At 38.0% G+C, this 12,348-nt stretch overlaps 1 pseudogene across 1 annotated transcript; it reads right to left on the reverse strand.

The window, feature by feature from the left end:
- Positions 1 to 1,904: 1,904 nt before the first annotated feature.
- LOC145631976 (guanylate kinase 3, chloroplastic pseudogene) lies at positions 1,905 to 7,109 on the reverse strand (annotated as a pseudogene). The gene is made up of 2 exons (XR_014112433.1): positions 5,985 to 7,109; positions 1,905 to 2,263 (listed from the first exon to the last, which is right to left on the reverse strand). The product of XR_014112433.1 is annotated as a guanylate kinase 3, chloroplastic pseudogene (transcript).
- Positions 7,110 to 12,348: the final 5,239 nt, after the last annotated feature.

Here is a 12,348-nt window from a genome sequence, read left to right on the forward strand (position 1 = left end):
GTATGATGAAAATGAGCATTAATATCGTGATTATGTGATGATAAACCAAGGTTTGGGACAATTAAAAGTAAATATTTAATGTATTTTTATTTCTGGTTAATAATATAATGTGGTAAGTAAAAAGTTAAGAATTGTGATTGTCTACTTAAGCAGGGCATGTTATCATGTTAGGTGACCAGGCCATTTGATAGAAAATTGTACAAATCTTTGGGTTACTCATGGTGCAAAACAATCTACTGCACAAAGGGGTTAAAAGATGGATACAAACAGTCAAATAAGCCAGGAACACTATATGAAAAAATAAATTTGCTTTAAATATTTAATACATTAAGATAACTAGATAAGTACTCCATATTGGTGTATTCGAGACGTGTAACGTGTTGGTTTCCTAATACAGTATTAGATATTGGACACTAGTTTCGTATTTAGATGAAAAACAATGTTATAACTTTAGGCAATAAGAGCTCTCATCCTCTCCAAATATGTTAAAATATAGTTGAAAATTTGAAATTAATGATGTCAATTCCGTTTATGAGAAAAAACGTGAGCTCTAATTTTCATTGTAACTTTCCTTCGTTGGATTATATTTTGAAAGTTCTACACAAAATTCCAATCTTACAAACAATTAATAAAATAAAATAAAATTAAAATTAAAATAAATAAATAAACTAGCTGGATTATTTCCAAACCATAAAGTTTTTTTTTTTTTTTTTTTTTTTGACAGATATTTCCAAACCATAAAGTTGCAACTTGTAAACCAATCTAGGCTTAATTGAATGATGTACATAATAGTAGAAGGATTACTAGGAATTTTCTTGTGTAAAGCTAAAGATTTTTTGTTTCCCTTAAATTGCAGGGTCCCAACCCAAAATGGCCTTATTCCCTATAATTTTCTTTGAGTGTACGGGAAATTGTCTTTTTAATTATTTATAAATTGATTTATTTATTTATTTATAATGTCTCGTGTCTAAGAAATTTCAAAAGTATGGTCATGTCACAATTTCTTTGTAAACAAATTATTGTAAGATGTTTTTCTGGCCATAAACTCATTGATGATGAATTGAAAAGTAGTTAAGATATCTCTTCACGTAATTGTTGCTCTAGATTTGGTGGCTTTATAGTTCATACTTCGTCGAGATATTATTAAATAAACTCCAAATTCGCATTAAAACAATATTTTCATGTTTTTTTATTGGGTATATTGTACTTTACAATAATTAATTAATATAATGCTTTATGTCCAAGTATTTCATTGTATACCCTAAATTGTTACGTCTTACATATTGCATGCAAAAACTTAATATGATGTTAAAATTATTTGATTCTCTGTATTAATTACCTACAATAGTTTTTAATTAAGGAAGCTTTGAGGTATTGCAGCCTTCCTTAAGGCAAATGGCTCCTTTCGAACAAGAAATGTAAGGAGTGTTTCCGATGAGAATCGAACACGAGCCAGACCAGTGAAAGGACGAGATGTCTTCAATGGGACCCCATTCAATCCTCTTATCTTCTAGACCATATTTGTACATGAGTGATGTTCGAAGGGGTCAACTGTTCTAAGCTATTGAATGTTGTTTTGTGGAGTAGCATAATCATACGAAGTGACAAGTTTCTGGAAGTTGCAAGAAGGTCGGCAACTGAGCTATCAAGGGCATACTTCAGAAAGTACCAAGTTTTGTAGAAGTTGAAGTTCAAGGTCAAATTTAGAAAGGGGAGAAGTAATGCAAGTTTGGACTAAGTTACCAATTTATGCCAGAATTAAGTCGTGTGTAGAAAGAAAAGAATACTCATTCTGTTTAAATTTAAAGTCACGTATATCAAACTCGTTATACTTTTCTTTGATATAGGTATTGACATTTTACAACCAAAAGATACATCCGATATTTCTTTGTTGAATCCTGTATTTTGTGAAAGAACATCCAGCAGGAACAGTTGTGGTATACCCCCAAGAGTAGAAGTTAAACCCCAAATTCTGTAACATAGACTATTGTATTACTCTATGCCAAAGCGAAAGGATAAATACATCATACATGAATACAAGACAAAATTTTAAATGAAGATTTTTCAAGGAACACTTTAGAAATCTTACAAGGTTAGAGGGAGCAATAGAAGTGGAAGCCAAAAAGATGTGTATCACTTGAACATCATTGTATGCCAACAAAAAAAATTGAAGGATGAAGCGAAGAGTGCATTCCTGTCTTTAAACTCTTGCTTCTCACCAAAACTTGAGTCAGCACTAGTCAATAAACACGTTCCTTCTCACCTGTGAAAACACATTAGCACCAGGTACTATGCATTCAAGACAGTAGAATCAAAGATTCAAGTATGTAATATTGGCCAATATTCAGGCAAATCAAACTTAAGACTAAGTTCGGAAAAATAAGCAAAGCTGGGCATCCCACTTATCTGCTGATCTGTTTATTGTAAGCATGACTTGAAGATTGCAGGCAAAGGCAAGTAAAAAGAAGAAATATAATTCAGCAAGTATGCGTCATGCCATTTAACTAAGCAAGCAACTGCTGAACATACACATAGAGAAGGGGATATGCAAGAACAAAATTAGATAATTTAGTACGACACTCCCTTGTGCTTAATAGTTGTATCATACATACATCCACAAGTGACATGGAGTAAGAGGAAATGCCTCTAATTTGTCAATTTTCCTTTCAAAATAGTAACTTTTCAGATAAATGTCTAGCAGATCATTTATTAAAAGCTACCTCTCAAACAAGACCTAGCAAACAATCAAGTTATTAGCAGCAGAATATATAATTACTATGGCAAATAAATTAATTTATTACTGTAAAAGTGATCATACAGCTATTCATCAGAGGAAATAGAAGTCAATCCGGAGGAGGTTTAAAGAATGTAAGAACTTAGTTTTCAGGTTTACTCTTAGCAAGTCACAGCTGAAATCCCTGAACAGTCTAACACTCTAACCCATGCCATTATGACCACCGGGAAATATCACCAAGAAAACCCAAGACTAATCCTCAGAAATTAACCAAATCATGAGTCCATCAAGCTATTTTTACATCCTAAGATTCCCAACACAATCACACACCAAGTCTCATCACATTTTTGACATTTGCACTTTGTTAACATATTCATAATCATATATGCCATCATCAAAATGAAAAATTTTTACACAAGTGGCTTCTGCTCAATCATACTAAAGACAATTTGGAATGACTTTAGTAGCTTAAAATACCTTCCTTGGCAACTTCACCAACCAATTACCCTTAGCTATATGAGGAAGAATATCTACAATCCCTTTAATAGGTATATCCTGGGGAATATTACATGACTATATGTAAAAAAAAACTGCAAGTTTAAGAGCCTTGAGTAAAGAAAAGAACGGAAGAAAACAGAATGATCAAGTCCTGCTGCTCATATCAGCAGGTCTTGTGACACATCTAATTCTGGATTTCTGCTTCTGAAAAATCCATCTCAGTCTTCTGAGAAACTAATGGCATACTCAGTCCCTCACCAACAACCACATTAAATACTAATGTGTTATAGTCATACTCTAACAGCTGATCATTAACTGTTAGCATAAGTAACTAAATAAGGGTTTACCAAAACAAGAAGGCTTTTAAGTATAAGATTTGGGCGTCTAACAGAATCCTCAAAAAGCTGTTCAAATTGGTTTAGACATCTAATTGAAAATAGAAAAACTTAGTATAGAATCATCCAAATCACTTAGCGAGTCCCATTGATTAACTAAACATACCTTGGGGAATTCTAAATCAATTAAAAAATATATATTAACACATATATAACATGACAAATGAAACAGACAATTAAATTTCAGGTGATTACAACAAAACATGACCTTCGTAATTTTCAATGTGACAAGTTTGTGAGCATAGGCCATTCACAGCTACTTCCTCCATTACTTTAATATTGCAACATGGGGGAGTGCACAAGTTTTTAGGCAATGGAACAAAGGAAGAGAGAGAAAGGCATATTATAAACTTGTCCATGTGATTGTAAGCATTTACTAGAGAAACAAGTATTAACAAGGCTGTATAGGGTATTTACAGGAAAGGAGATATTTGTTTTCCTAAAATGGGTATGTAGCAATATTTATGAGCTTTGAGGAGATTATAGTTTGAGAAATTGTAGGCATGTCTGTTACACATCAATGGATGCGAAGAAAGAAAGAAAATGTAGTGATAAAACAGCACTTTAAAATAATCATAGACAGTGAATCAAATAGGACAATTCTAACGCCCTCCAGCAATATTAAGAGTTCATTTGGTCTACAGAAGGGTAAAGGAAAGGAATCAACAACTGGGAGGGACTTTAACCAACAAAGTGAAACTGAACAAGACGTTTGAATAAAGTATTAAACAGAACTACAGAAGAATACAATCAGGTTATATCATGTTGTGTTTGATTCACAATACATAAAGAATCACTTCAAACTAACTCATTGCGCTCCAATCAGCCCATTTCTCCCTCGGGGCCACCTAAACCCCTTTTGCTTCAACTTACATCTCCCTTGACTGTAGTAAAATCCACCTTTCAAAAAGTTGAACCCTGATCATAGAGTAAACAGCCGGACTTTTCCATAAATCTAATTGAACCTCTCCCCTTTCATTTCCTAAAAGCATCCTCATTATTTTCTCCAACAACATGTGAAGCTCACTTTTTTCAAGGCAGTTGTTCTCCTTAGTCCTTAAGCATGGTTTTGAAATCAAACTCATTGTTTGAAATCTACACTTTTCTCTCTGTCGCCAAAAGTTCACTCTAGCCAAATGTCATTCTCAAATTTCTCTAATCCTAATTCAGTTGATCAGGATTCAAGAAAGTTCCACATCATGGATAATTTTTCTTACAAATGTTTTTAAATTAAGAAATTTGCTTATTGCTTTATCCAAATTAGATGGATGATGCACTGCTTCTTTTCACTGCCATCTAAGCTACTCACTCTCAGCTTTTCAAGCATCCATTCCCATTACAAAGAGTCGATAATTAGACAAGAGTCTATAAGAACTTTAATAATACATAGACGTGTATTTCCAAGCCCTCAAAAAACAGAGTATGGGCTAGGGTCAACCACATTATAATTTTCAATCATTAATTACTCCAGAAAAGACCAACATTATTTATTTTGCATGTTCTCTGTATGTATTACCAAACTAGTAAATAGTTACACTTCATATCCATTATTAGGTGGTTAATTTGAATATTGACTACCACCAAAAAAAACCACAATTTCAACTCCATTATTAGGTGGTTGCTCCATCTAGGAAATTCCATCCACATCCAGAATGCCATTAATTCAAGCTGGGAAGTTACTATGATGATTTGACTACTAGCATATTATTTCCTGTGATGTAAACAATATGGCCCACTTTGCTACAACTAACTCGGGTCGACAACAATGTGATCACTTAACCCATTGGGGCTACCCAAGCTATTTCCAAGCCCATGTTCATGCATAATTAGACAAAGTAGTCTAGAACTATTCCCTTAGCTGTTCTCATGCTCATGCTCCTAATTTGCTGAACCACATCCCCTACGGCAAACCACTTTCTGGGACATATCTAATTTGCTCAACCCCTTCCCTCATGGAAAACCACTTTCTGGGACGTATGAACTAGTAAATGGTACAGTAATTCAATTGCTGTCTAGTTACATAACTGAGAAGTGAATTGAATTCCTGACTCTATTCCAATTACCAAAATGTACCAGATTCCTGGTAACACTGACAGCAATTAGAATCTTATTGATATATTAGACAGATAACATTAGATATAACAGAGCTTAAATACAAGAGTACAAACTACAAAGAGCAAACAAATTCTGAATAGATTAGGCGGCACCACCTCTTGCTTAGATTTTTTGCATATCAAATAACAAGCCAAAAGCATCAAACTAAATTCTGAAGCACATCTTCACATATGAATTACAACATCAAACATGATACATATTGGGAAATCACATTTACATAAAAGTAGTAAATTAAAAATTACCTCATCAATAAGAACAAAAATTAGCTCAACATAGGCTATATACTAACATTCCTTGGGCTAACTCTAGCTTTCTCAGCATCAATCACAGACTCAACCAACTTCACCGCGCTCTCAAGCTGTCCGTCCGCATTAACAACCACATAATCGAAATTACCGGCATGCTTAACCTCCTCCCGAGCAGTAGCAATCCTCACCAACAACATCTCCCTCGTCTCGGTCTTCCTCCCAATCAACCTATTCACCATTGCATACTCACTCTCAGCCACCACAAATATAAAAACAGCTGAATCCCCAAGAATCCTCCTCAATGTAGCTGCCCCTTGAATATCAACCCTCAACACAATGTCATACCCTTTACCCATAAACTCCCTAATCTGCTGTTTTGGTATACCCTTATAATCCCCATACACTAAAGCATGTTCTAACAATTCATCCCTTTCCACCATTGACAAAAACTCGTCTTTCGAAACGAAGTAATAGTCTTTCCCATCAACCTCCCCAGGCCTCATTGGTCTACTAGTGGCAGTAACAACAAAATGTATGTTATCTCTCACTTCCCTCAATCTCTTGATCACTGCATCCTTCCCTACGCCGCTCGGCCCGCTGATGACTATGATAAGGGGGTTCGGTTGGGGAGCCAATGGTGCCGTGCTGAACGACGAACCCAGCGATGTTTCGAGGGCTCGAAGCAGCTCGGACCGGTCAGATTTGTTGATGTCCGGTATTGGGACCGAAGCGGGTCGGCGGGCATCACCCATTTGGGAATTTGAGGAGTAGAATTTGTGGGTTTTGAAATCTGGGGTTTGAAGGGTCAATTTTGCAGGAATTTGGGAAGAAATTAGGGTGATTTTTCTAGGGTTTGAGTGGAAATTGCGCAATTTGCAGGAATTGCAAATTGGGTTGATCTCTAAACGAGATAAAGTGGCAGAAAATCTTCTAACGAGCATCGAATTTATAGAGGAAGCGGAAATTACTGGAAATTTGCAACAACTTGAAAGACTGACAAAGGGGAGAGAGAAGTGGAGCGAGAGTGTGGGAAGAGCTGCCAAGTTTTGAGACCAGTCAATTTGAGATGTGAGAAGAACAACCTACATATTGTATTTGTAGATTACCAATTTCATTAACGGCATGTCTCATTCCATTATTATTAACGAATCAATCAACCGTCTAATACCGAGCAGTCCTTTAAGAGTAGTTTAGTTGGAACTTTTGAAAGTCTTAAAAAAAAATACTCCGTATGTTATAAGAGAAGGAAATTAGGAGCTGAATTGAACTGAACTGAACTGAATTTCAATGTAAGAGAACATGCCCTAAGAGGCCATTTAGTTGGAGGTATTCATCAAAGGAAAAGATAATCAATTATACTGATATTCTTTGTTGTTGTTTGTTAGTCATTTATTTTCATTCCCTTCACTCCCTCCACTACCTCAAATCCTTCCAATTTGATTCCCCACCCCCACTAGGTATTTCCATTCTCATTCCCTACCCACTATTACACCACCACATCACTACCTTCCTACCACATATACCACCGAGAAACCTAACCACCGCACTCCTCACGCTTCGCCGCGTCTCCGACGACCCTTGCCGCTTATCCCCCCCCCCCCTCTCCCAAAAAAAAAATCCTTAACCCCGTAACACCCTAGAAACCCCTCCATATCCCCCCAATACCACCGTCCGTCAATCCCTCCACAGGTCGAAAGGGGATTCTAGGGTTTTTCGGGGCTGAGGGATTTTTTCAGGGAAGGGGAGGGTTTTACGGGGGAAGAGGAGAGGTTGTGAAGAGCAGCGATGGTGGGAGAGGCGCGGCGAATGGTGGGAGAGGCGCGGCGAATGGTGGGGTGGCTAGAAAAGGTCGGAAGCGAAGAAGATAGGTTGTTGTGTGGTGGTGGAACTGGTGGTTTGATTCCCTTTGTTTTTTAAAACAAACAGCATAATAAATTTCAAGGATTTTCATTCTATTCTAATCTCTTTTTTTCCCTTTGTTCATTCCATTCCGATTACCCCATGCCAATCAAACAACCCCTAATGGAGTTAAAAGTGCATTCAATAAACTTTATTGTTTAGTTGCATTTTAGACATGGAATCACACAAGTCATATCAAAGGGTTATGGTTCACCCTATCCCTTTAGAATATTATACTCACCCTACCCCATAAGATTCACAATCCTTTTTTTTTTTTTTAATAAAACACTAGTGAATAGCCCGGACGTTGTCTGGGGTTGTAAATGTTGTAGACATGCAATCGATAATTTTTTTAAGGAAAATTTGTCAAGAATAAGCTAACTTTTGTATGATTAACTCAAAATTAGCCAACCTTTCAATTAATTAAGTGGTTTTAGTTTTGGGATGATACAATGGTAAGTGGTTTTATTTCCGATTTGCTATTTATATGTAAATGATAAGTCAAGTGGCAAATGTTGTACGGGGAAAAAAATGAAGGGGGATGGTTCAGCCGTTTCCCGGGTCTGCTGTAGCTCCCGGTGCAGCTGCCTAGGCTGCTGCAGCACCCAAGACACCTGCCTGGGCTGCTGCAACTGCCTGGGGTGCTGCTGCAGCTGCCTGGGCTGCTACAGTGGCCTAGGCAGCTGGCAGGGGTGCTGTTGCAGCTCCATGGGCAGCTGCCTAGGCTGTTGCAGTGGCCTGGGCAGCTTGCAGGGGTGCTGCTGCAGTGGCCTGGGCAGCTGCCTTAGGTGCTGCTGCAGCTCCCTGAGCAGCTTCCTGGGCTGCTGCAATTGGCCTGGGCTACTGCAGCTGGCCTGGGCTACTGCACTGGCCTGGGCAGCTGCCTGGGCGACAGCTTGTGGTCCCTTTTTTTATGTTTTATTATTTTTCTGTATTTTGTCATTGCATAACGAGGACGTTTTCATATATTGTTCTAGAGTGTGTTTAACATTGTTGATGAGCCGGCCAAGAGAAAATCTTTTTTCACATTTATACAAGAGAGGTTCAAAAACTTCAAAAGTTCCTTGAGAACAAGATGGATCCATAAGACAAGAAGGAAAAGTTCAAGAAAAAAGTGAAAGCTAATGGAGAACCGGAGGAACCTGAGAGGAAACCGTGGGATGCATATCCACAAATAACGGTGAAGGAGTAGAAGTTTGTGGCAAAATCAACTAGTTTTACTGCACTTGTATGTAGTTATCTATCTATCAAATAGAGTTGACAAATAAATATGATTCAATACAAATAATTATGCTAACATTTCGTAATGTATAGGATAAAAGTGAGCAAGCTAGAATCAATGCGGGGAAGAAATTGTATAACCATCATATGGGTTGTAAGACATTTGCGGAAAGTAGACTAAAGTGGATCAAAGAGGGTCTATACCCCACATCAAAGCTATCAACATCTGATAAACCAATGTCGTCCACGATCTCCACCTTGGTAGTTCGTGCAATTGATTGGTGGTGTACTATGCATAGTATGGACAAGGGCACTGGAAAGTATGTCATCTTGCGTCCGGATACTAAAGTCGTAGCAGATGCACTTGTGAGCAATCTATGATACTTATGATAATATTAAAACCTTATTATTATGTGTTTTCATATAAACTACAACCTAACTTTGCACTGGAATTTTTTGGTGTTGTTACAGCTCGAGCATACGTCGGAAGTGGTTGAAGGAAAGCTCAATCCAAGCATAGACAACGATCCTTTAACCTTAGCTCTTGGAAAACCATATCACCCTGGGCGAGTTATTGGATCTGGAGAAAAACAACTTGGGTGGGAAAAGGTGATGGGTCCAGAATACACCAGATCAGGAAGAAGTAGATCAAGTGTTAATTCGCCACACCGTATGAATGAGAAGGAAAAGGAATCACTTAAGGTACAGATACGCAAAGAGGTGCAAGAACAATTGCAAAGTCAATTCAATGCAATTTTGAAGCACATGAACTTGTCGATCTTGTCGTTGCCCTCGAATACTCCAGTGGACTCATGTAGTCACCCAAAAGGCGTTGGGGATGATCCAGTTGTTGAGAGCGAGGTAATTTTATTACAATTAAATTTGGTGAAAATATGAACGTGGTCCATACACTTGTTGAGAGCGAGTTACTTATCTTACTATTGCAGGTTCCTACTCCTACGCATGTAGACACATTGGAGATTGCACATCCAACACCTGATCCTTTGCCAGATATTAAGGTAAACGTCAGCAACTAATCAAATGTGCTTCTATTAGACTTATTACGTCGGTCACTTCATAACTCATGTCCTAATCTAATGTGTAGGAAAAGACACCTTGTGAGCTTCTTCACCCCGGGGAAAACTTGGATGGAAAGTTGAAGTTGGTGGGGCATGGTAGCGCACAACCATTTGACAAGGTCCATTTCAAGTCTAATACTAGTACCCGGTATATCTCGGTCGGCATCAATTCTATACTACCTAGTTTTGAGGACTTACCACTACCGGTGCCTAGAGAGGAGTATGACTTCTTTAAGCTACAAGATCGATAGGCAACTTTGTGCAATGGCCACGTGATTAGGTGAGGTTGATAGGAGGGGTAAGTATCAAATACCTTTTTTAAAAAAACAAATATAACATATCTTGTAATATGACATGTACTTTTATGTTACTATATTTCAAAGGAAAATCAACCCTCAAAAAGGAAGAAGGTGGAGAAGACAAAATCCAAGGTCGTCCAACCTCCAAACAGCACGGGAGAAGGACAAGGGTTGAAGGGTGAACACATGTCGAAGAAGAGCTCGAGAGGTTATGCCTTGAGATGTACTCCACTAGTTGAAGCTGGTGTCCTTCGTTCGCTCCCTAAGGCTTGTACTTTTCTTCACAACCGCGTTAGTGAGTTACCATTTAGTAGATTTATTGAAGTGAATCTATCTAAGGAGTTGTTCCACTATGATGAAGATGCAGTCGCATTTCTTTCAAGAGTGGATGTGACGGAATTTCTAACCGGTTCCATGCTTAACATTTCCATCATTTAAAATTTCATGAGGTAATTTAATGGCACTATTTCTAATTATATTGTTGTTACATTTCAAATTTAGATAGTGCATTTAATAAATGATCCACACATTGCTTTCATGAAGGTCACTACAGGAGCACCTTCTTAGTAAAGGTAATTTTGAGGCTACAGTTGGGTGGTTATGCCCTGAGCAGACCTCCGTTACCAGATGCTTATACAACCCGCGTGATGTGCAAGATTACCTCGAGCGGAGTATTAAGGAATCAACCCGAGCGCGAGACAAGTTCATATTAGCGCCATGCTTTGAGGAGTACGTCTAAATATGTCATAATTCTGTTGATTGCTTAGTAATTATGTTGACGTCTAATCATTAATGGACTGTTATTTGGTTAATATATATGCAGTGCTCATTGGACTCTTTTAGTGATTTGTGTTTCCAATAACACAATCTACCATTTTATTCGACTCGTGTGAGTCCACCGCGAAAGCTGCTAGTGAAGAACTTACTAAATAGGTACAAATTGCAACCCCTTGTTGAATGTCCCCACCTAAGTTATTGGCTAGTTATATTTCTAACTTTGAACTTATTTTCCTACAGTGTTATGAAGAAGCTAAATTTTCGTTTGGTTGCGGGTCCTACATTGAAATATGCAAAGGTAATGCCTTGACATAGTGACTTGTTTAATAAACTTCACATCGATAATGCCTATGCATGATATCATTAACACATGGTATTTTAGTGTGCGCAACAAGACAACGGAGTTGACTGTGCGTTGTACGTGATGAGGTTTATGCTTGACATAGTCAATAGTTGCACGGAAGCTCAACACATTGATGAGGTATCGGTTTACTTTATTATTTTTTTCGTTCGATCAATACTAGCTTCCATTATTGCACCGAACACATAAATAGGAAAGAGAAAACCCGAGGCAGTAGCCCAACTATATGCTGACACCGAGGCAGCTACACCCAAGACAGCTGCACCCAGAACATTTGCACCCGAGACAGCTGCACCCTGGAGAGCTACACCCGAGACACCTGCCCAGGCAGCTGCTACAGCAGCCCAGACACCTGCTGTAGACACCCATTTGTGTCTCCCCAAAACCAAACCCAGTGATGAGTACCTTTTGCGTCGAATCATAATCGAATGAAGTGAAAGTGTGGAAAGTCTAGTGTTGCGGATAGTTTTAATTTTTTTTCTCTTCTCTCTGTTTTTGAAAACTTATTTTAAGAAAGCAGTCAATCCAGTTTGGTTGGTCCATGATATGGGTCCAATAGTAGTGTAGTTGGATGGGACTTGACAAGAGCTTTCCAACGATATATTATAAGCCCAATTCCAATGAATATTGAGGAAGTTATGGCCAAATTACTGAACTGGGCCCGGTTTGAGCCTTATATGCGGCCCAATGATCTAGAGGAGGGCCTAATATAGATTTATCAT

This window comes from Chenopodium album, chromosome 5, assembly GCF_948465745.1.
Source record: "Chenopodium album chromosome 5, dcCheAlbu1.1, whole genome shotgun sequence".
NCBI lineage: Eukaryota > Viridiplantae > Streptophyta > Magnoliopsida > Caryophyllales > Amaranthaceae > Chenopodium > Chenopodium album.